The sequence below is a fragment of the Otolemur garnettii genome, unplaced genomic scaffold, assembly GCF_000181295.1.
Source record: "Otolemur garnettii isolate 467f Iridium unplaced genomic scaffold, OtoGar3 scaffold00036, whole genome shotgun sequence".
Classification (NCBI taxonomy): domain Eukaryota; kingdom Metazoa; phylum Chordata; class Mammalia; order Primates; family Galagidae; genus Otolemur; species Otolemur garnettii.
The window spans coordinates 3,180,512-3,201,578 of NW_003852431.1; positions in this window are offsets into that span (position 1 = coordinate 3,180,512).

Genomic DNA, 21,067 nt, shown 5'->3' on the forward strand with positions numbered 1-21,067 from the left:
GCTGAGCCTCTTAGTTGATTCTTAATATTATTCTTCAATAATAGGAGCTGAACCTCCTTCAAAAAATAGGTGATTGTAGGACAAGGGCAGGAAGCATACAAAAATGAGCCTGGAAAAGCTTATAGTGACAGAAAGTAAAGAAGTTTCTAAAAACAAATCAAAACATGCGAAAATAGTAATTCGTCAAAAGGACATAGGAGCCAAATGGTAGAGCCCCCAGTAGCAAAAGCTGAAATAATGTGTTCAACAAAATAAAGCAGTATTGGATTATACCTCAAAGTACAAAATAAATATTCATGATTCCACACTAATATAAAACAGTGATTATCAAAAATAAATAAATTATGATGAGATGATAAATAATCCAAAGAAAATGATTCCAAAAAATCACACAGATACTTCATTCTGAGGAGTGGGAAAAAAATTGTCAGTCTTTAAGGGTCAGCTAAACATAGTGACCTTTTTTTGATAGAGTACATTATGGAAAAGGTGATATAATAATTTTAAAGTGGAGAAATATGGAAAGCATCATTTGAACAAAGTCAAGGTCCACATCAGAAGTTGTAAGTAATGCAGAGAGTATGTATCTTTGTTATGATAGGATGAAAATGGCAATGGAAGTCTGCTGTGATCCCCCCAACATATATAAAACTCCAATCTAATTATGTGACAAACATCAGACAAATTACAAGAGAGGAGCATCCTCTAAGATATTTGACCAGCTAATTCTCAAAACTACTGAAGGCATCAATATAAAAGTCTGAGAAACTGTCACAGATAAGAGGTGCCGAAGAAATGTAGTATTTGCGTTCAGTTCCTAAATAGTAAAAAGAATATTAGGTAAAAATCAAAAAAATCTGGATGAAGCATGATGGCCTTTATATGATAAAGATTTATTGGCATTATTTTATTAATTTTAATAAGCATACTATAGTAAAGCAAGATGCTAAATAGTGGAGAGGGGAGAAGCTGACTATGGGTTTAATAGGTACTATCTTCTCAATTTCTCTGTAAATCTAAAACTTTAACAAAAGTATACTAAAAAAAAAAAAAATCAAGCTGAACAAAACCAATTAACCAAAAAAATGTTGCTGAAAATTATTTGGTTGAACAAACTTGGTTAATAGAAAACATATCTTTGAATATGCACCAACGACATACTATATTTGAAAATCAGTGGTATTATTTCTACTATTAAACATCATGTTCTAAATGCCATTATCTAATTGATTTCTTCTATAATTTTTTTTAAATAACCAGTTTAAAAAGAATGTTTTCTCCTTTTTATTTCAAAATATTAGGCAGCGCCTGTGGCTCAGTGCATAGGACGCCAGCCCCATGTACCAAGGGTGGCAGGTATTCAAACCGGCCCCTGCCAAACTGCAACAAAAAAATAGCCGGGCATTGTGGGGGGCACCTGTAATCACAGCTACTCGGGAGGCTGAGGCAAGAGAACCGCCTAAGCCCAGGGGTTGGAGGTTACTGTGACCAGTGTGACGCGATGGCACTCTACAGAGGGTAAAAGGTGAGACTCTGTCTCTACAAAAATATATATATATTATTATTATTATATATACATATATATATTTATGTATGGGGAACAAATGTTTTTACTTACATGGATTGCTTTTGTAATACTTGAATCACAGCTATAATCATGTCTGGAATGTAAATAGCTTTCCTTATACACATGGGAAAGGTTTTTGCCCTTCCCATTATTACTCCTACCTCCTGCTGGATTTCCGCTGAATTTCACTTCCTCCTGTACATATGTGTGCTCATCAGATAGTTCCAATTTCATAGAAAGTATATGTTGTGCTTTTTTTTTTCATTCTTAGATACTTTACTGAGGATAATAGTCTCCAGTTTCATCTAAATTGTTGCAAAAGACATTAATGTGCTCTTTTTATGGCTAAATAATACTACCGAATATATACTACCACATTTTGTTCATCTACTAATGAATGGGGAGTTGGGTTAATTCCACATCTTTGCAGTGGAAAGAGAACTGTACTGCAATAACATTTGAACGTAGGTGCAGTTTTGATTATATGACTTCTTTTCTTAGGGGTGGATACCGAGAAGTGGAATTGCTAGATGGAATGTCAAGTCTGCTTTTAGTCCTTTCAGGGATATCTATACTGTTTTTCATATTTTTTTTATTAATTTGCAATCCCACCAATAGTGTATAAGTATCCTTTCTCTCTGCATCTATGCCAGCATCAAGTGATTTTGGACTTTTTATAAAAGCCATTCTTGTTGTGAGCTCCCGTTCCCCCGTTCCCCCTGCCTTCTCCCATTCCTCCGCCCTATGGGCAAGCTCCTATTCCCTGCCCTCTCCTGTTCACCTGCCCTATGGGCAACCTCCTGCCCTCTCCACTTTCCTGCTTCTCCCCCCTAGGGCCATTCCAGACTGTTCCCATGCTCTCCAGAATTCAAAGGGGCACGGAAAGTCCCAAGTTCTCAGTAGATGAACAATGGTGGAAAACTCACCAAGGCTTGATTAATTACTGTTGTATAACCATAACCATTGTGATTTGAGACAGATCCATTGACAGCCAAGCTGTAACTCTGCCAATGGCAACATTCCTCATCTCCCCCTGCTCGCTTAAGCTACACAGAAAAAAAAAGGTATAAAAGACAAAAAACCCTGAACTTTAGGGCTGCTTGTCTCAGAACAATCACTCCCTGCGCAATTAACAGCATCTGAGTGGGTTTGAGTTTATTTTTTCATAACCCCAAAGTTATTTCATTCTAACAGGGGTAAGATGATATCTCATTGTGGTTTTAATCTGCATTACTCTGATGATTACTGAAGTTGAGCTTCATATATTTATATATATTTATTAGCCATTTATCTATCCTCCTTTGAAAAGCTTCTGGCTCACATTAGAAGATTTCAACTTATACTTTAATTCATGCCTTTAGTAACTGAAACAGCATGGCATTGTTACAATAATAGAGACATACACCAAAGAAAAAAACATACTAGAAAATTCATATATAAAGCCATCTACCTACAGCCAACTGACCTTTGACAAAGCAGTGATGAAACAAATTGTAGATGATGAAACATCCCATGCTTTATGGAAATGAAGAAAGGTAGAGCTTTTCTCTCCTTAGCACGAGGGGACATGGAGTTGGTTTGATCTTCAAGTCAGACACACAAACATTCTCCACATCAGCAATAAAGCTGCTCCTCTTGCTTTTTTTCCTTGTGTGTTCACTGGATTAGCATGTTCAATGATCTCAAAACTATTTTCTGCACATTCACACTGTGGCTAACCGGTGCAAGGGACCTCACTTTCAGCCTATCTCAGCTTTCCTCAGCCTTTTCTACAAATATTAAGAGCTTCTAGATTTGACTTTAGTGTGAGAAATGTACAGCTCTTCCTTTCACTTAAACACTTAAGAGTCAATTACAGCAGTACGAATGGGCTTATACTTAACATTGTTTTTTCCTCAGGGAGATAAATAACCCCAGGTGAGGCATGAAGATGGGGAAATAGCTAGTCATTGGAGAAGTCAGAACACAAAAGACATTTGTCAATTGAGTTTATCAACTTAAAGGATCACCTTTCATGATGCCCCTAAATTAGAATAGTAACATCAAAGAAGTAGTTATCATAGATCATCATAACCAAAGTAATAATAATAATAATAATGTCTTTGAAGCATTGCAGGATTACCAATATGTGACACAGAGACACAAAGTGAGCACATGCTGTTGGAAAAATGACGGTGATAGATTTGCTCAGTGCAGATTAGACATAAACTTCCCATTTGTAAAAAAACACAAAATCAGTGAAGTGCAATAAAGCAAAGCAGAGACAAGGTTTGACTTGTCTACTTGGAAGAACAGATTACAGGTGACTAGATTTTCAAAGGGTGTTTTATTCCTTCTGGAAAAATTAAGTGTATTTTAGGGAGGATTACCTCCTTCTCAATGTTTTGAAACAGTTTCAGGATTGTTAACAGTTATTCTTTGTAAGTTTATGAAAAGTAGGGTGTGAATCCATCTGATTCTGAGCAATTTTTTTTGGTTATGAGATGTATTTTATTACTGATTCAATCTCACTTGTTTGTTCAAGATTTTTATTTCTTCCTGGTTCAGTCTTGAGAGGTTGTATACTTCTAGAAATTTATCCATTTCCTCTGTTTTCTTGTGTGTTAGTGTATCATTGCTCATAGAAGTCTCTGATAATTTTCAACAATTTTATCATATCAGTTGTAATGTCTGAAGTTAAGCTTCATATATTTATATATATTTATTAGCCATTTATCTATCCTCCTTTGAAAAGCTTCTGGCTCACATTAGAAGATTTCAACTTATACTTAATTCATGCCTTTAGTAACTGAAACAGCATGGTATTGTTACAATAATAGAGACATACACCAAAGAAAAAAACATACTAGAAAATTCATATATAAAGCCATCTACCTACAGCCAACTGACCTTTGACAAAGCAGTGATGAAACAAATTGTAGATGATGAAACATCTACATAAATAGGATGTGCATGCACGGTGATCACTCAGTGGCTCACTCCTGTAATCCTAGTATTCTGGGAGTCTGAGGCCAGATCCCTTGAGTTAAGGAGTTCAAGGCCAGCCTGAGTGAGAGCAAGAAATAGAAAAATTAGCCATTTGTTGTGACAGATGCCTGTAGTCCCAGCCACTCAAGAGGCTAAGGCAGGAGGATGGTTGGAACTCAGGAGTTGTGAGCCAGACTGATGTCTTGCACTCTAGGCAACAGAGTGAGACTCCCTCTAAAAGAGATAAAATAAAGTAAAATAAAATATAAAGTAAAACAAAATAAAATAATTAAGTTTCTCATTATGTTTATTTGGATCTTCTCTCTCCTTTTTTGGTTAGTTGAGCTAGTAATTTTTTTTATCTTTTTGGAATTTTGTTAATCTTTTCAAATAATTAACTTTTCATTTTGCTGATTATTTTAATGTTTGGTCCCAATTTCATTTAGTGTTTCTCTGATCTTTCCTACTTCTTTTCTTCTGCTAGCTATAGAGTTGATTTGTTCCTGTATTTCTAGTTTCTTGAGGTATAATGTTTGGTTGTTAATTTGTCAATTTTTATATGTACTTATTTAACACTATAAACATTCCTTTTAGCAGTCCTTTTGCTGTATCCTAAAGGTTTTAGTATATTGCATCTCTGTTAAATTCATTTTAAAAACCTTTTTTAAACATCTGTTTTATGTTTCTCATGAACTCAAAGATTGTTTAGGATATGTTGTGTAATTTTGATGTATATTTTGACTAGTTGTTTTTTTGTATTAATTTACGGGTTTATTTTGCTGTGGTTTAAAGAAGCTACTTGATATGATTTTACTTTTCTTACTTTTATTAAGATTTAACATATCATCTATCTTTGTAAAATATTTATGCTAACAAGAAGAACAATTTTGTGATTCTTTGATAAAATGTTCTTTAAAGGTCTATTGGGCCATGTTTTTTTTTTTTTTTTTTTTTTTCCTGAATTTCTGTTGAAGTCTAGTGCTTCCTTTTTGTTTTTCTGTCTCATTAATCTATCTAGTGTTGCTAGTGGGATATTGACATTCCCAGGTATTATTGTAGTTCTGGGATTACTTGTTTTTATCTCTTACTTTAGTTCTGGAATTACCTGTTTTATCTCTTACTTTAGTTCTGAGATTACTTGTTTCATCCCTTTACTTTAGTTCCAGGATTACTTGTTTTATCTCTTTGGATACTCCAGGGTTGGGCGAGACTACTATGAGCAGTGATATACTATACATTTATGGGCATCTTATCCTTTTATATGTCCCGTGAAGAAGAGATGCCTGACAGTCCCTGTGGCTGAGATCCAGGGCCTTGTTTCTCAGTTCTGGCTGTAGAGGAACCATTCCTGCTCTAGACTAGGTGGGCAGGCACCAGCCTGAGACTCTCCAAACCAGTGACAGCCACCCCTGCTAGCTGGAAGGTTCCCATGATGTCCCTTATGAGCTAAATCAGAAATGGCATCCTCTGTCAGTGTCCCAGTCTGGGAACATGTGTCGGAACTTCTCCATGCCATTCCTTCTCACGTCTTCTGAATCCTCCCAAGTGAAATACAGGGTGGGGGTTGGTCAAAAACTTTAGCAGGAATGTGCATCATGGAAGCCCTCGCTCTTCCTCTCACACACTGGGGATTCACTGATGGTTTTCCACTGACCTTACATGTAGCCTGATTCCTGCCCTTTCTCTTTACAGTGTCTCATCTTCTTTCATTAATGTTGAACTCCTTGTTCTTTTTTGAGTAAAACTTCACAGTGTAAATCTCCACACGCTATTTTGCTATTTTCAAATAGGTGAGGCATGCTAACAAAACTTTTTTCCACAATCTTGAACAGAAAAAAGAAAATAAATGCTTAAACTAAATATTTAAATGTCAAATTCTGTCATTTTTCTTCCACAACAGAATACTACAAATTGGATAACTTAAACACCAGGGCTTTTTCTCATAGTTCTGGAGGCTAGAATTCCACCATCACGAGCTGGCAGTCTGGGTTTCTTCCTAGGCCTCTCTTCTTAGCTAGATGATCATCTCACTATGTCCTCAGATGGTCTTTCGTCTGTGCTCACACAGTTGTAGTGTTTCTTCCCCTTCTTACAAAAACAGAAGTCATACTGAATGAGGGTTTATGGTAACAACCTCACTTTAGGTCAATTACTTGTTAGTGACCCTATATCCAAATTGGTCACATTCTGAGGTACTACAGATCACAGCTTCAACATATGAATTTTAAGAGACACAATTCATATAACACATTAAGAAACATACATATAAGAAAATGTATGAAATGTATGTAATAAATAATAAGAAAATACATAACATACATATTAAGAAAATTTTCAAAATTAAATTAAGCTTCATTTTTCACAAATCAAACTTAGAAATTATTGCAAGAAACAATAGGTACAATATCAACTTAATATTTCAGAATCTATTACTCCTGGTAATAGTCTTGCAGAGTTCATTGTATTCATTTCTACTGTCAAAGAGATGTCTGAATTGCGGAAAATTTGGAAAAATTGGGGGAAAAAATGGACATAGAGATCAGCATAATAGAGTGATGTATGTTGTTTATTAAGCTGCCTTATGGCAAAACTAAAACGACAAGAGTTCAACTCACAGTAACAGAAGTAATTCTGAAAAGGTAATAATATTAGAGTTGAGTTTATAAAGATGATTAAGACACAAGAAAAATGCATTAGTTTAATTTTCTAATTTACTTCTATAGCTTTCCTTAATTTGAATTGCTTAACACTGTAAAAATAAATAAAATCAGGCTTAAATATTTGTACTTAATTGAGTAATAATGTAGTGGCTAAGAGATTGTAATGATTCCTTTAGTTTCCACTATGCCATTAACTGTCTATGTGACCTTAGGTGAGTCATTTAACATTTCTGGGCCTTGTTTTCCTCATCTGTAAAATATGGGCACTAATTTAGATCAACTCTGAGATTCTAATTAGTTCTTTACTAAATAACTGTTATTCATCACCTCTGACAAGTTTAAATAGACACTAAGGTTTTGTTTAATTTTTCCAGAATTCTCATACGAATGGAGTTTACACAAGAAATTAACTATAGAGAATCTGTTCACATTTATACTGAAATAATTCAATTTTCTTTAATAAAGAAAAGTATGAAATGAAAAACAGTATCCAAAACAATCAGCAAACATTAATAGAAGTAGTAAAATATATAAAATTGCAGACAGAAGGAAACATAGAGATAAAATTATTAACTTAGTTTTCCAAATTTTATGAACAGAAAAAAGCAGGGCATTTACTGAAATATGAAATTTTGAAGACTTTGTCTTTTCTAATATAACTTGTGACTTAGTTTTATGCTCCATGATAAAAATTGTTATTTATCACAACTAATACTTGAACTCTATCAAAAGAATAGGTAACACATCTCTATGCCTAGAAATAGAGATCGCAAGATAGCATTACACTTGCTAAAAGCTATATGAATATCACCGATACTTTGAAACCTAGATTAAAACAATAAAAGCAAGAAACACCGATTCACATAGAGAGTATAGGATACAATATATAAGAATAAAAAAATAAATTGGTGAATTGATACTATTGGAGATAGTATCAATAAGGAATGAAGAGACAGCAAAATGTGTGTTTGTAGACAGACACCCATATTTTAGCTGTTGACATCATGGCAAAGTTACAAGTGCTACTGATTCCATTATCTATACCCAAATCCATAGTCTCAATGCCATTGAAAATAATAGTTGAGAGAAAAATAGAATGATTCTGATGTGCTAGAGGATAGAAGAGTGTTGAGTAACTACAGACCTGAGTGGAAGCCTGAGCACCATCACTTCCGTGCACGGTTCATGGGTACCTTGCCTGGAAAGATCATTATCCTTCCCTTTCATCAAGTTGGAAAATACAGATTCTCAAATCACAAATATAAAAATTATGCACATGGCTGAAAGTATAAATCACCAGATTCCTCTCCTCCAGCTTTCGTTCTGCCTAAGAGATTACCACGGATGGAGAAAGGTCTTGGAAATATCAGTAACCAGAAGGCAGACACAGCAGGATTTTCTAGAGCCTACTGTTTTCTTCCCTAAGACCACCTTAAAAAAGGCAAAAGCTGTGGCTTAGGCTTTGAGTCCCTCCCCTTGAACAGAGAGCATTAACCAAGATACTTAATATGCTTAGGAAGACTTCTAAAGGGTATTCCTCTAAAACAGGTGACCTCAAACTACGGCTCATGGGCCCCATGCGGTCCACCTAGGGCATTTATCTGGCCCACTGGGTGTTTTTGCCACTGCTACCTGTCCTGCTTAGCAGCCCACTCATCCTGGGGCCCACAGTCCAGCCCAGCAATGGTTTGAGGGACAGTGAACTGGCCCCCTGTTTAAAAAAGTTTGAGGACCCCTGCTCTAAAATGTGAGAAAACTAAAACTCTGATCTGAACAAGAAAGATAAATCTCTCTCTATCCCCCTCCCATTTCCATTATCTCTATCTCTATCCCTGTCTCTATCTCTGCCTCTGTCTATCTTCTCCCTATCTCTATCGTTGTATTACACAGGACAGTTTGACAATATAGTAAGCATGATAAACACTGAATATGTAAGAGAAAATACATTAGTAACTAACAATCGATAAGAAATTTTATGAAATATTCAATTGAACATGCTGAGTGTAAAACTATTAGAAATATACTAAACCTTCTCAGGACTATATTATATAAGAGGATGAATATGCTAACAACAGTAAATGAATAAGTCATAAATGAAAGTTGACAATGTCAGAAGAGAATAAAATACAATTATTTTACAGTAGAATGTTGAAGAAGACAAGTAGAGATATTCTTTCATCTTAGAAAAAGATCAACATTAAAGGGATAAAATATAAAAAAAATACCTGAAAATCTTCTCAAATTAGAGAAAGGTGTTTGCTTTTTGATTGAAAAGTTGTGTAGAATACCAAAGAGGATAAATGAGAAATCAGTCTAAAACTAAGTACATTTTCCTGAAACTTAATAATGTAAAAAAAAAAAAAAGAATTTTCTAAAATATTTCTGAAAGACTTAGCATACATACATATAAAATAATTTAGATGTAATAATTGATATATAGGTATACTTAATCTAGGCCTACAGGATTTGTCCCAGGCAAACTATGATCCCAGACCCTTGGAATACATACTTCTTCAAAAGGAGACAAATCTATATAAAAGTATATATAAAAATATGCATTAATAACTTGGTAAAATATCATTTTACAAGTGTGTAAGTACCTGAATATTATATCCATAGTTACAGACATGAAATTTTAAGGGAAAGGGAAATTAGAATTTTTTTTTTTTTTGAGACAGAGCCTCAAGCTGTCACTCTGGGTAGAGTGCCATGGCATCACAGCTCATAGCAACCTCCTATTCCTGGGCTCAAGCAATTCTCCTGCCTCCACCCTCAGGTAGCTAGGACTATAGGCACCCACCACAATGCCCAGCTATTTCTTGGTTGCAGCCATCACTGCTGTTTGGTGGACCTGTGCTGGTTTCTAACTCACCAGCTTAGGTGTATATGGCTGGTGCCTTAGCTGCTCGAGCCACAGGTGCCAAGCCAGGAAATGAGATTTTTATCATGTAGTTATTTTATTTAGGATAACTCTATCCAATTCCATGGATATAACTTATTCATTAAGAAATATAAACATAAGACACCAGTAGTGTCACCCACGCCAGTGCCTGTGTCACCATTCCTCCAATTTCAAACAGTGCTAGTCAGGGAGAATCAGCACTTTCCTGGTTTTTATGCCCCAGGTGTGACATAAAATACTAAAGTATTGAAGGTCCTTCTTTTTCTAGGGGCAACTCAACAATAGCCCAGGCTATTCTGGCCTCTCCTTCTTTATCTCAGCATATTGCTTTCCCATCAAATTCTATAGTCTTTGTTGAGAAGTACAAGGGGAAAAGGAGGAAAACTGGGTACATCCAAGGCCACCCAGAGAACTATCCTGCACCAACCAAGAGGATAGGCCTGAGAAAGAAACCTTCATTTTGATACTTTGATCTTGGATATCTCAGCTCCCAGAACAGTGAGAAATAAATTTTTGCTGTTTAAGCTATACTGTCTATGGTATTTTGTATTACACAAGCCCAAGGTGGATAAGAAAATCTATAAAACAAAGTTCTTGATCTTTGGCAAGACCCGCACATGGTCCTTGCCAGTATTTCCTTGGTGAAGAGCAATAAAATCTACCCAGACACCAAGGTCAGGGATAGCAGTCATGGTTGACTCCACCCTCTGGCCATTCACAGGCAGTAGCAAATAATGTCCTTTCTGAGTCTACAACATACTGATTCATTCTGCTTCTGTCCACATCTCCTGATGCCAACTCTGTCCAAGCAGCAATTAATTCTTGGACTGAGGCCACAAACTCTTAACTGCTTTCTCCATGGCATTTTAATTTATTCTTTGCTGTTGAGTAATTTTCAAAAACTGTAATTTACATCATGTTAGTCACTTTCTTTAAATCGTGTAATAACTTTCCATTACATTTTGAATAAAATCCAAACTCCTTACCATAACCTAGTGACCCAGCTTCTCTTCAACTTCATCCCTGGCTGCTGGCACCCTCTCACTCAGCTTCAGTTACAACATTCTAGGCCATTTCCCTGAACATTGCAACCCATATAAAGCACCAATGACTTTCCCTGACTATTCATTACTTTCCCCTATTTCTTTCCTAACTTTTGGAGGTATTAGCCTAAAAAAATGTCAAAACCCCTTTTTAATGCTCTATATTCCCTTGTAGAATGTTGCATATGGTGAAAAATAAAGCTTCGTCCCATTCTGATTATGAATATTCAGTATTCCAAGCACTATTTATTCAAGATATTATCCTTTCCCTATTGTATCTTGATAACTTTGTTGAAGAAAATTCCATTATAGGCCTGTAGACTTATATTTGTGTTTTCTCTTCTATTCCCTTGGTCTATGTGTCTTTTTTTTATGACAGTATCATGTTTTGTTTTGTTTTTTACTATAGCTCTGTAGTATAATTCATGTCAGGTAATATAATTTCTCCTGTTTGTTTGTTTATTTTTAGTTATTTATTTATTTTTGCTTAAGATATCTTTGGCTATTCTTGGTCTTTTGAGGATCAATATGAACTTAGGGATTTCTTTCTTCCCATTTCTGTGAAGAACATGATTTGCATTTTTATGGGGATTACATAGCATCTGTAGATTGATTTGAGTGGGCATTTAACAATATCAATTCTTCTCTTGGAATATCTTTCCATTTTTTGTGCCATCCACAATTTATTCTATCATTGGTTTATAGATTTAATTATAGAGCTCTTTCACTTCTTTGGTTGAGTGTATTCCTCAATATTTTATTTTATTTATCACTATTGTAAATAGGATCACTCTCTTTTTCAGCTTGTGTACTGTTGGCACATTGAAATGCTACTGATTTTTGTTGTGAAACTTTCTTTTTCAGATTGTGTACTGTTGCTACTGATTTTTTATGTTGACTTTATATACTGAAGTTCTACTGAATATCTGCCTTTCTCAGTTCTAATAGTTTTTGGTAGAGTCATTGGGTTTCTCCAGGTACAAGATCACACCACGTGCAAAGATAATTTAACTACTTCTTTTCCAGTTTGAATGCTATTTATTTCTTTATCTTCTCGGATTGCTCTAGCTAGAACTTCCTGTACTGTATGGAATAAAATGGTGAAATGGGTATCTTGTCTAGTTTCAGATCTTAGAAGAAAAGCTCTCACTTTTTTCTCATGTAGTATAAAACCAGTTGTGGGCCTTTCATGTATGACCTCTATGAGGTGGTATGTTCCTTCTGTACTAATTTTTTTTGAGAGGTTTTATTTTTCATCATGTTGAATTTTACCAAATGATTTTTCATCATCAATTAGAATGATTGCATATTTCTTGTTCTTCAATTTGCTAATATGATGTATCAAATTAATAGATTTGTGTATGTTGAACCATCCTTGGACTTAGGTAGGCATTGGTTTTTAGACAAAGAAGATTGCATTGAATTACAAAGCTTCTGTACAACAAAGAAAATAATCAGTAAAGTGAAAAGGCAACACATGAAATGGGAGAAAATATTTGTAAACCATATAGTGGATAGAGGATGGTATTGCAAATATGAAAATAATATAAATAACTCAGTAACAAGGAAAATACCCTTATTTAAAAATAGGCTAAATATATAGGCAGATATGTCTCAAAGGAACACATACAAATGGTCCAGAAGTATATAAAGAAGTGGCAAAAATTACTTACATCAAGGAAATCCAAATCAGAACCACAATGAGGTAGCATCTCATACCTGTTAAAATGGATAGTATTAAAAAGTCATAAGATTACAAATGTTGGTGGGTGAAGCTGTGGACAAAAGATAACTCACACTCTTAGAAGGAAAGAAAATTGGTACATTCATTATGTATGGGGGCTCCTCAAAAAATTTAAAAGAGAACTAGCATGTGATCCAATAATCCCACTACTGGGTATACATCGAAAGTAAAAGAATTCAGTATTTTGTAGAGATTTTTGCACTACCATATTCACTGCAGGGTTATTTAAAACAACCAAGATGTAGAAACAATATAAGTTCCATTGATGGATGAGTAGAAAAAGAAAATTTAGTATTTATGAATATATAAGGGAATGCTTTTCAGCCTTAATAATAAAATAATCCTAAAATTTGTGGCAGTGTGGATGAACCTAGAGAACATTATAATAAACAAAGAAACAAACAAACAAAAAATCCAGACTCAAATAAACCAATGCTGCATCGTCTCTTCTGTGTGTGGAATCTAAAATAGTTGAACTCACAGAAGCACAGAATAGAGTGGCAGATGCCAGCAGTCTATGAGATGGAAATGGGAGATATTGGTTATAGGTATTAGTATCATTTATTCCAGATGAATATTTTTTTGAGAATTAATGTACAGCATTGTTAATATAGTTTATAATACTCTTCTGCAGGGTTTGTTGTTGTTGTTTGTTTTTTGGGTTTTTGGCCAGGGCAAGGTTTGAACTAGAGCCTAACACATGTTGATCCTGTGCCCAAGGGAATACAACTAATTATGTAGCCATACTTCACACATAGATAGTTTGCCTCCCAGGGAAATATACTGAACGTTTTGCCTATCCAGTGTACCAACCAGTTAAAAAACATGTCGGACACTGCCATTGCTACTAGTATACAGGTTATTTTCTCCTTCCACAAACTACTACAGATATTTCTCACCTCTCTTGATGCTATTTGGAACTGTGGAACTGGCTCCTAAACTTGAATTGTGACAGAAAGTGGTGTCAGTCACCTCTGTATACATTTTTATAAGCATGTTCTATCCAATTGTCTATACTTGTGAACTCAAAACTGTGTAGAGAGAAGGCATAAATGCTTGTGAAACCATCAGATTGAAGGATCCTGGGCTTGTGAACATCTTCATTCAATGGAGACACCCTTCCCTCCTTCACTTGCTTTGAGTAGATATATGAGAATTAGATTAACTTACTTAAGTCACCATGTTTTGGTCATCATTTACTTTATTAATAGAAGCCAACATACTTCACTAATAATTCCCATGCTGTATTTTCTCCTCAGATTTTTGGGTACATTTACATTTTGTTCAATGGTGTTTGAAGGGTGAAAATCAATCCTGGCTACATGAAAAACCTTTTCCACGATCATTTGTTCTGTTCTATGCTTAGAAAAAAATATTTTCCAAATAGCAGATATTCATTATTTTTTCTCTAGATATAATTTTTTACTTTTTATGTCTTTAAATAATTTAATAATAAGATGTGAATTATATGAAAGAATATCAATATTTAAAATTACAAAACCACTTTTCTTCAGAGCATTTAGTGAGTCGTTATTTCAATATTTTTGTTTTTGACAGTCATTTATACAAAAAACAACATTATTGAATATTTAGTCTTGACTTTGTATTCCATAGCATTGGTCTCCTGTAATTCTTGAAACATTATTCTACTTTAATAGATTTCTACTATACATTATTTATTTTTACAATGGTAACAATCCCATTTTTCTTTTTTTATACAAAGCTTCATTATGTTTCTCAATACTTACCAAAATTTCCAGTTAAGGAATTTTGATTAATTTCTCAATTATTTATATAACAAAGCCAAAGCAAAATAACAACAACAACAAAAAAATACTTTGTGTATAAGATCTGTATTCGTATCTTTCCACTTGTTTTATTTTACTCCTTAGAAAGATTTTATAAGTTGTTTTTATTATTAATTCTGCTTATTTCTTATTAAATATAATTCTACACAGTTAAACTCTTATTTTTGCATGCATTTTATTTTTTACTTTGTAATTAGTGATTTAATAACTCTCTTAACATTACTAAAACCTATTCACAGCCAGCATACATATACTTTGTCCCAAATCCTCAATTTATTTCCTCAAATTTTGAAAGTAAATATATGTAATTATATGTCACTTGTAATTATATGTCTTCTTTTCTAGAGAAAGTTCATCTTCTAATACTTGCATTTATGATGTAACATTGCTATGTCTTATAAATGATAGTTTGAAATATCAGATTTATCTCCAAGTTCCATAGATTTTCATTGTTCAAAACTTTAATGTTGATTTTTGAGAAAAAATAATTTTATTCTTTATAGAAATTTTTCTCACCTACCACCTCAGATTCTTTTCCTTATCCTTCAAATCTCAAATTATATTTAGTCATGTTACTAATCTTCTGTAGTACTTGAGGAGCTTTTATAATTATGACAACGCAAAGATCTTTAGCTCAAGAGTGTTGGACTTCATTTTCAATGTATTTTTTTATGATTGTTTATTTCTTTTCTTCTGCTTTAAAATTCCAAAAAAAGAATTTCACAATACTAAGCTCTTACCTGATTTTCATCATTCTTTTCTTTCATCATTGCCTTTCTTTCAACATGTCTATCATTTTCTAGCAGTATATTTGTTTTCCTATTATTGATTTGAATTTTGAAATATCTAACTCATTGACTTAATTCTGATTTTTATATGTACTACATACTGACTTCAGATACTACATGTTTCATAACCTGCTAATTTTATGTAAAATTTTTGAATTTTAAATGTTAATCTAAATACATTACGAATGCAATTGTTTAGATTAAAAATGTTTGATTTCCAAGAATATTGTTTTCAGAAGTTGGTAGGATTTTGCATAGCTCTTGCTTTTCTTCTGTGTGCTAATTCTCCAGAAAAGGAACTTTAATTTTACCCCCTATCAAGATTTAACTTGATTTAAATCATTAATGTTTGGGTTTTTCATTGATAACTTCTAGGTCACATAGATGCTATTAAATCTTTGTTACAATATTTATCTTTCTGTTTCGGAATTCCATAAACCTTTAGCAAACAGGTGAGACACAGAGCTACAGGCAGTGGTATAAAGTAATCAGTCCTGTGCCTTGATGAGTTTAAATTTTATTTATAACAGACCATGGTTCAATTCCTGCCACTCAACCATATTTGTTTTCATAATATGAGGCTGCCCCCAGAGAGAGATTTTAGGAACTAAATAAATAGATTATAAATTCTGGTCCTTAAAAAATTGAAAACAAGTTTAAGTCTTATTTATAACAGACCATGCTTAGATTCCTGCCACCTAACCATGTTGGGTTTCATCATATGAGGCTGCCCTAGAGAAGAGATTTTAGGAACCAAATAAAAGACATAGATTCTGGTCCTTAAAAATTCAAAAATAAATTTTAGATAGAGATAATTTGAAAATGTAATAGATCAGAAATCTTATCCTCCTATTATTCATGCCCTGTCAATTGACAGACTAGATAATGGTGAAGGTATAAAATGTATACTGGAAAATAAAGTAATATTTAGAAGTAGTTAGAACTTCTGCCAAGTAGCTGTTTCATGCTCACCACCTCAATGCTGTGTCTAGTTTTTAAGCAGTGTGATAGCTTCCCACAACCACTTGAGAACTCAAAAATATATTATACCACACTTTCTCTTCTTTCTTAAATGCTGGAAGATTTAAGAAAATCTTAAATCTTAACCTAGCATCACTGTGTCTTAGTCCAGTTACTGAATTTCCCAGAGGAAAAGAGGAAACACAATTGTACTGAGGGAAGGAACAGTCATTTGACAGCAATCACAAGGTTTTAATGAGGGGACTCTGTAACAGAAAGTAGCCCAGATCTCAGAGAGCAATATAGTTTACCAGCCAAACAAGGGTATATTAGAGTATAATTAGGGTACCATTAGTAATTAATCTGCCTCTGTAGACATATACTATTCCAAAGAAACCAGGATATATTGTTACTCCGCCTAGACTCATCCAAGGCTCCCTGTAAATAAAGAACTAGTGGGCACATCTATTATTCTGTGAATTGCTATATCTGTAAGTAAATATAATAAAACATCTGCAGGTATAATGCTAAAATATGTGATTGAAACTTTAGTCTCTTCCTTCTCATAGTGTGATCCTGTGCACCAGCTCCATTACATTCTCAGCTTATAAGAAATGTAAGTTCCATCCTGATCTATTGCATCAGAATCCACCCTATGACAATCCCGAGTGATTTAAATATACACTGATGTTTAAGAAGCCCTTGTCTGGACACTGTCTCCTTTCTCAACCTTGATGTCAACCCTTGGCACTGATACTCAACCAGAGGAAGATAACAGAAAGAACATATGACTGACTCAAATTTTCTTGAATTTATTATGTTTACATGACAAGGAAAAATTAAATCAGCCTAAATGGAGTGTGAAAGTAGAATTAGGTTCAGTTACAAAAAAATTAGTTTGATTACCTTCAAAATGTCTATATTCATAATTTCAAGTTTTTCATGGTACGGTTAACTATCGTTCCATTTAGCTCTTTGATATATACACCTGGATTAAATGTAGACTAGAAACTGTCATGAACTCTTCCAGAGATCACAACAAGTTCTACACTCTGGCTGTTGACCCGTTCTCCTTTGAGTTAGAACTAGACTAGTAAGGGTATATTGTACAAGGTATCTGTCCAATTCTCTAGTAAACTCTTTGTAATTATGGGTAATGGTTGTCCATTGACTTTTTCCTTCATCCAGTAAAAGCTATACAATATTTATGATAATTTTTTCAAAAGTTTTTCTGTATGGATGTCTCTTTTTCTCAGATTCTTTTGCCGGGACAATACCACTTCTCCCATTGGTTTGATTTGTATTTTTATAATCAGGTCAGGCTTGGAAAGTATACTAAAATACTCTGATAATTTATCCTTATTAGTCATAGGTTCCCATAGATTCTGCTTGAAAAGATATTCCCCAAAAAAAAATGGAAATACTGGTTGCTTTCCAAGTCTTCTTCCTCTATACAAAGGAAATGAGCAAGACTGGGGCACAGTGAAGACAGATGTGGATTCTGTGAGGTGAGAGGGTAGGAAGATGTAACGAGCATGCCAAAGGCACTTTGTCGAAATCATATTTTTGTTGAGTTATCTCTTCTCTGGCCAACTCAGACTCTAGGAAACTTTTGTGATGATTTTTTCCCCCTGCGTTTATTTATAGAGGCCTTGATGACTGCCATCCGGAATCTTAGTGAAACTGTACTTGAATACAGCTAGCAGCGTTAAAGCGGTTTTAGGAAATGTGTTAGAGGTTTCTGCTAAGAGTTGAGAAATGTGTCCCCTTTTATAGATATTTTGTAGTAATGTTGGGATACTTTTTGTTATATCAGGATATAAGTTGTCTTTCAAATACAAAACAAAAGCCTGGTTTAAACAAACCATATACTATGTAATGTATTTTGATACCACATTAGAAAGCCCTATCTGACGCTGTCAAGAAATCCAATATTACTGAAACATAATGCTTGCAGGAATTATGAGTTTGAATATTAGGTGCTAAGAACATTTTAGTTAAATAAATAAATAAGTTTTGTCACTAAGATGATAAATGTAAGCCAACAGCTATCACTCACTCTAGTTTTGAGTGAAACTGATTATTTCATTCAAAGAAAAGCAAAATAGGTACTTTTAAATTTTAACCCATTAGATTTTTTTTCAAAACCGCACATGGCTTTTTAAACATTGTCCCAAATTAGTACAATTTATTTTTAGGATGTTATAATGTAGGTAATTAGATTAACCATCATTTCTGCCAACATGTTCATTTAGTAAACTGAAAGTTTTTTTTCTTTTTCCTGAACAATCTAGAAAAATTGTGCAGCCTTTTTAAATTTTTTAAAATGGGAAATAAGTTAGGGCATGCCTGAGGTTTAATTCCCCCAGATATAACAATAGTTCATAGGGATGAAAACGGTACCTATTACTCACAGAGTCTTTCTTTCTAAGATTTTTTTGTTATGTGCCATGTTTTGTAATATAATATCAGCAAGTTATATAAAAATATGTATAAATGTAGCTATAAAGGGAGAGGGATGACTGTAAATTGCTTGTACCTCAGTACCTGATGCTCATCTTCAGCAATTACAGTGTTATAACCCAGTTCCCACAGCTGGTCACCAGAATGCAAAAGAACTTCAAGGAACTGTCCCGGGAGACAGTTGAAAGAACACATATAAATGGGATTTCCTCTAATTGTATTAGTAGGCAATGCAGGCTATTTATTTTTGTTATACCAAAGTGATCCGTCATTATTGCCATGTGGCTTATTCACTTTTGAAATCTCAAAAGGCAGCAGATGTTTCAGAAGAGGGCTGGGCCCACATACATGAGGATGTCTTATCGTAGGTTCTTGGGGGTTTAAATACCCAGTATCCAACAATTTAAATCAACAAAGCTGTCTCAGTCTGCCCAGACTGCATAACAAATGCCTAAGAATGGGTCCTTAAACAACACACATTAATTTGTTTCCTCACAGCTCTGGAGGCAAGAATTCCAACATCCAGGTGCAATCAGAGCTTCAGTGGAGGCCTCTCTTCCTGCCTTGGAGTGGGCTGCCTTCTCATTAGGTCTGCACATTTCTCTCCTTCTCATTATGTCTGGCCATTGCTCTGTGTATGCCCTCAGATCTCTGGGTACCTTTTCATTTAAGGCCACCATGTTCATCAGACTAGGACCCCACTCTTATGGCCTCATTTAATTTGAATATTGTCTCTAATAGGCCCATCTCCCCAAATAGTCATACCAAGAGTCAGGACTTCACCATAAGAAGCTTGAGGGAGCACAGTGCAGTCTATAACTAAGATTCTAGAATGAACAGTCTTTTCAAATGGAGACAATGTGCTTCTCCATTGTAAAATGAAAGTAGTGTACTATTCCATGCCAGTGGCAAGCTTAAGAGAAAGACAAAAGCCATGAGTCAGAGACAAATTGCCCAGATTAGGAATAAACATTAGAATAGAAGTACACAGGAGAGGCTTTCTGATGGAATACTTCATAGCTACATTAATTGAGAGAATAAAGAAAAAAGCCTGACACATACTGAGTAAAAGAAACTGGATGAAACAGAGGTTTCAGATGTTGAGAGGAATTAGGGTAGAGTTAGAAGTGTCCTACGTTTCATCGACCCAAATCTCTCTGTAAAAATGGCTAAAGAGAGAACCTTTTTTTATGTTTTGGGGTCTTTTTTTGAGACAGTCTCACTTTGTCACCCTTGATAGAGTGTTGGGCATTATAGTTCATAGTAACTTCAAACTCATGAGCTTAAGTGATTCTCTTACCTCAGTGTCCCAAGTAGCTGAGACTACAGGCATCTACCACAATGCCTGGCTATTTTTAGAGTCAGGGTCTTGCTCTTTCTCAGGCTGGTCTCAAATCCATGAGTTCAGGAAATCCACCTGCCGTGGCTTCCCAGTGTGCTACAATTACAGGTGTGAGCCACCATGCCTGGCTGAGACAACTTATTTTAAATATATTTTCAAAAATTTCTTAGATATATTTTTCATGTCTACAAAGGTATGAATTATACAATCCAGAAGAAGCCAGTAGAGTTTTATGCCTTATTTTGCTACTAAATGGCCACATAGCATCAGGAAAATTACTTATAGGTTTGTTCCTCACTTTACTCCTCTGTAGAATGAAGTTAAATACAGTAATCTGGCTCAGAGACTTGTTACAAATAAATGATTTAATGTGTGTAAGATGATTAGAAAATAACATCTAGAAACCAAGCAAAGAATTAAAAATATGAACTGTTACGTTCATTACATGTAATTCATTATAACTGCAACTATTTTAATATTTAACAATGATATTTAAGTAGTTCTAAGTGATATTTTATTGAAGAAGAAAAGAAAAATACTGGGGTTTTTTGTAGGGTTTCTTAGATTGAGTTTTTCATAACCTTATGAAAAGGTGATTTTTGAACAGAGAAGTTCAAAAATTAATGGCGCAAGGCTACACAGAAGTTAGAGGAAGAGTATTTCAATTGAAAGAAATAGAATATTAGGGAGAAAAACTTCAAGGCAGCATCCTTTAGTGAACTTGGGAAACAGCATAAACCAGTCAGGTGGTGGGGAAAGATGGAGTCCAAGAGGTGAGCTGATCCTGTTCCATCTTTCAGTTCAGGAAAGTGGAACTGGATTC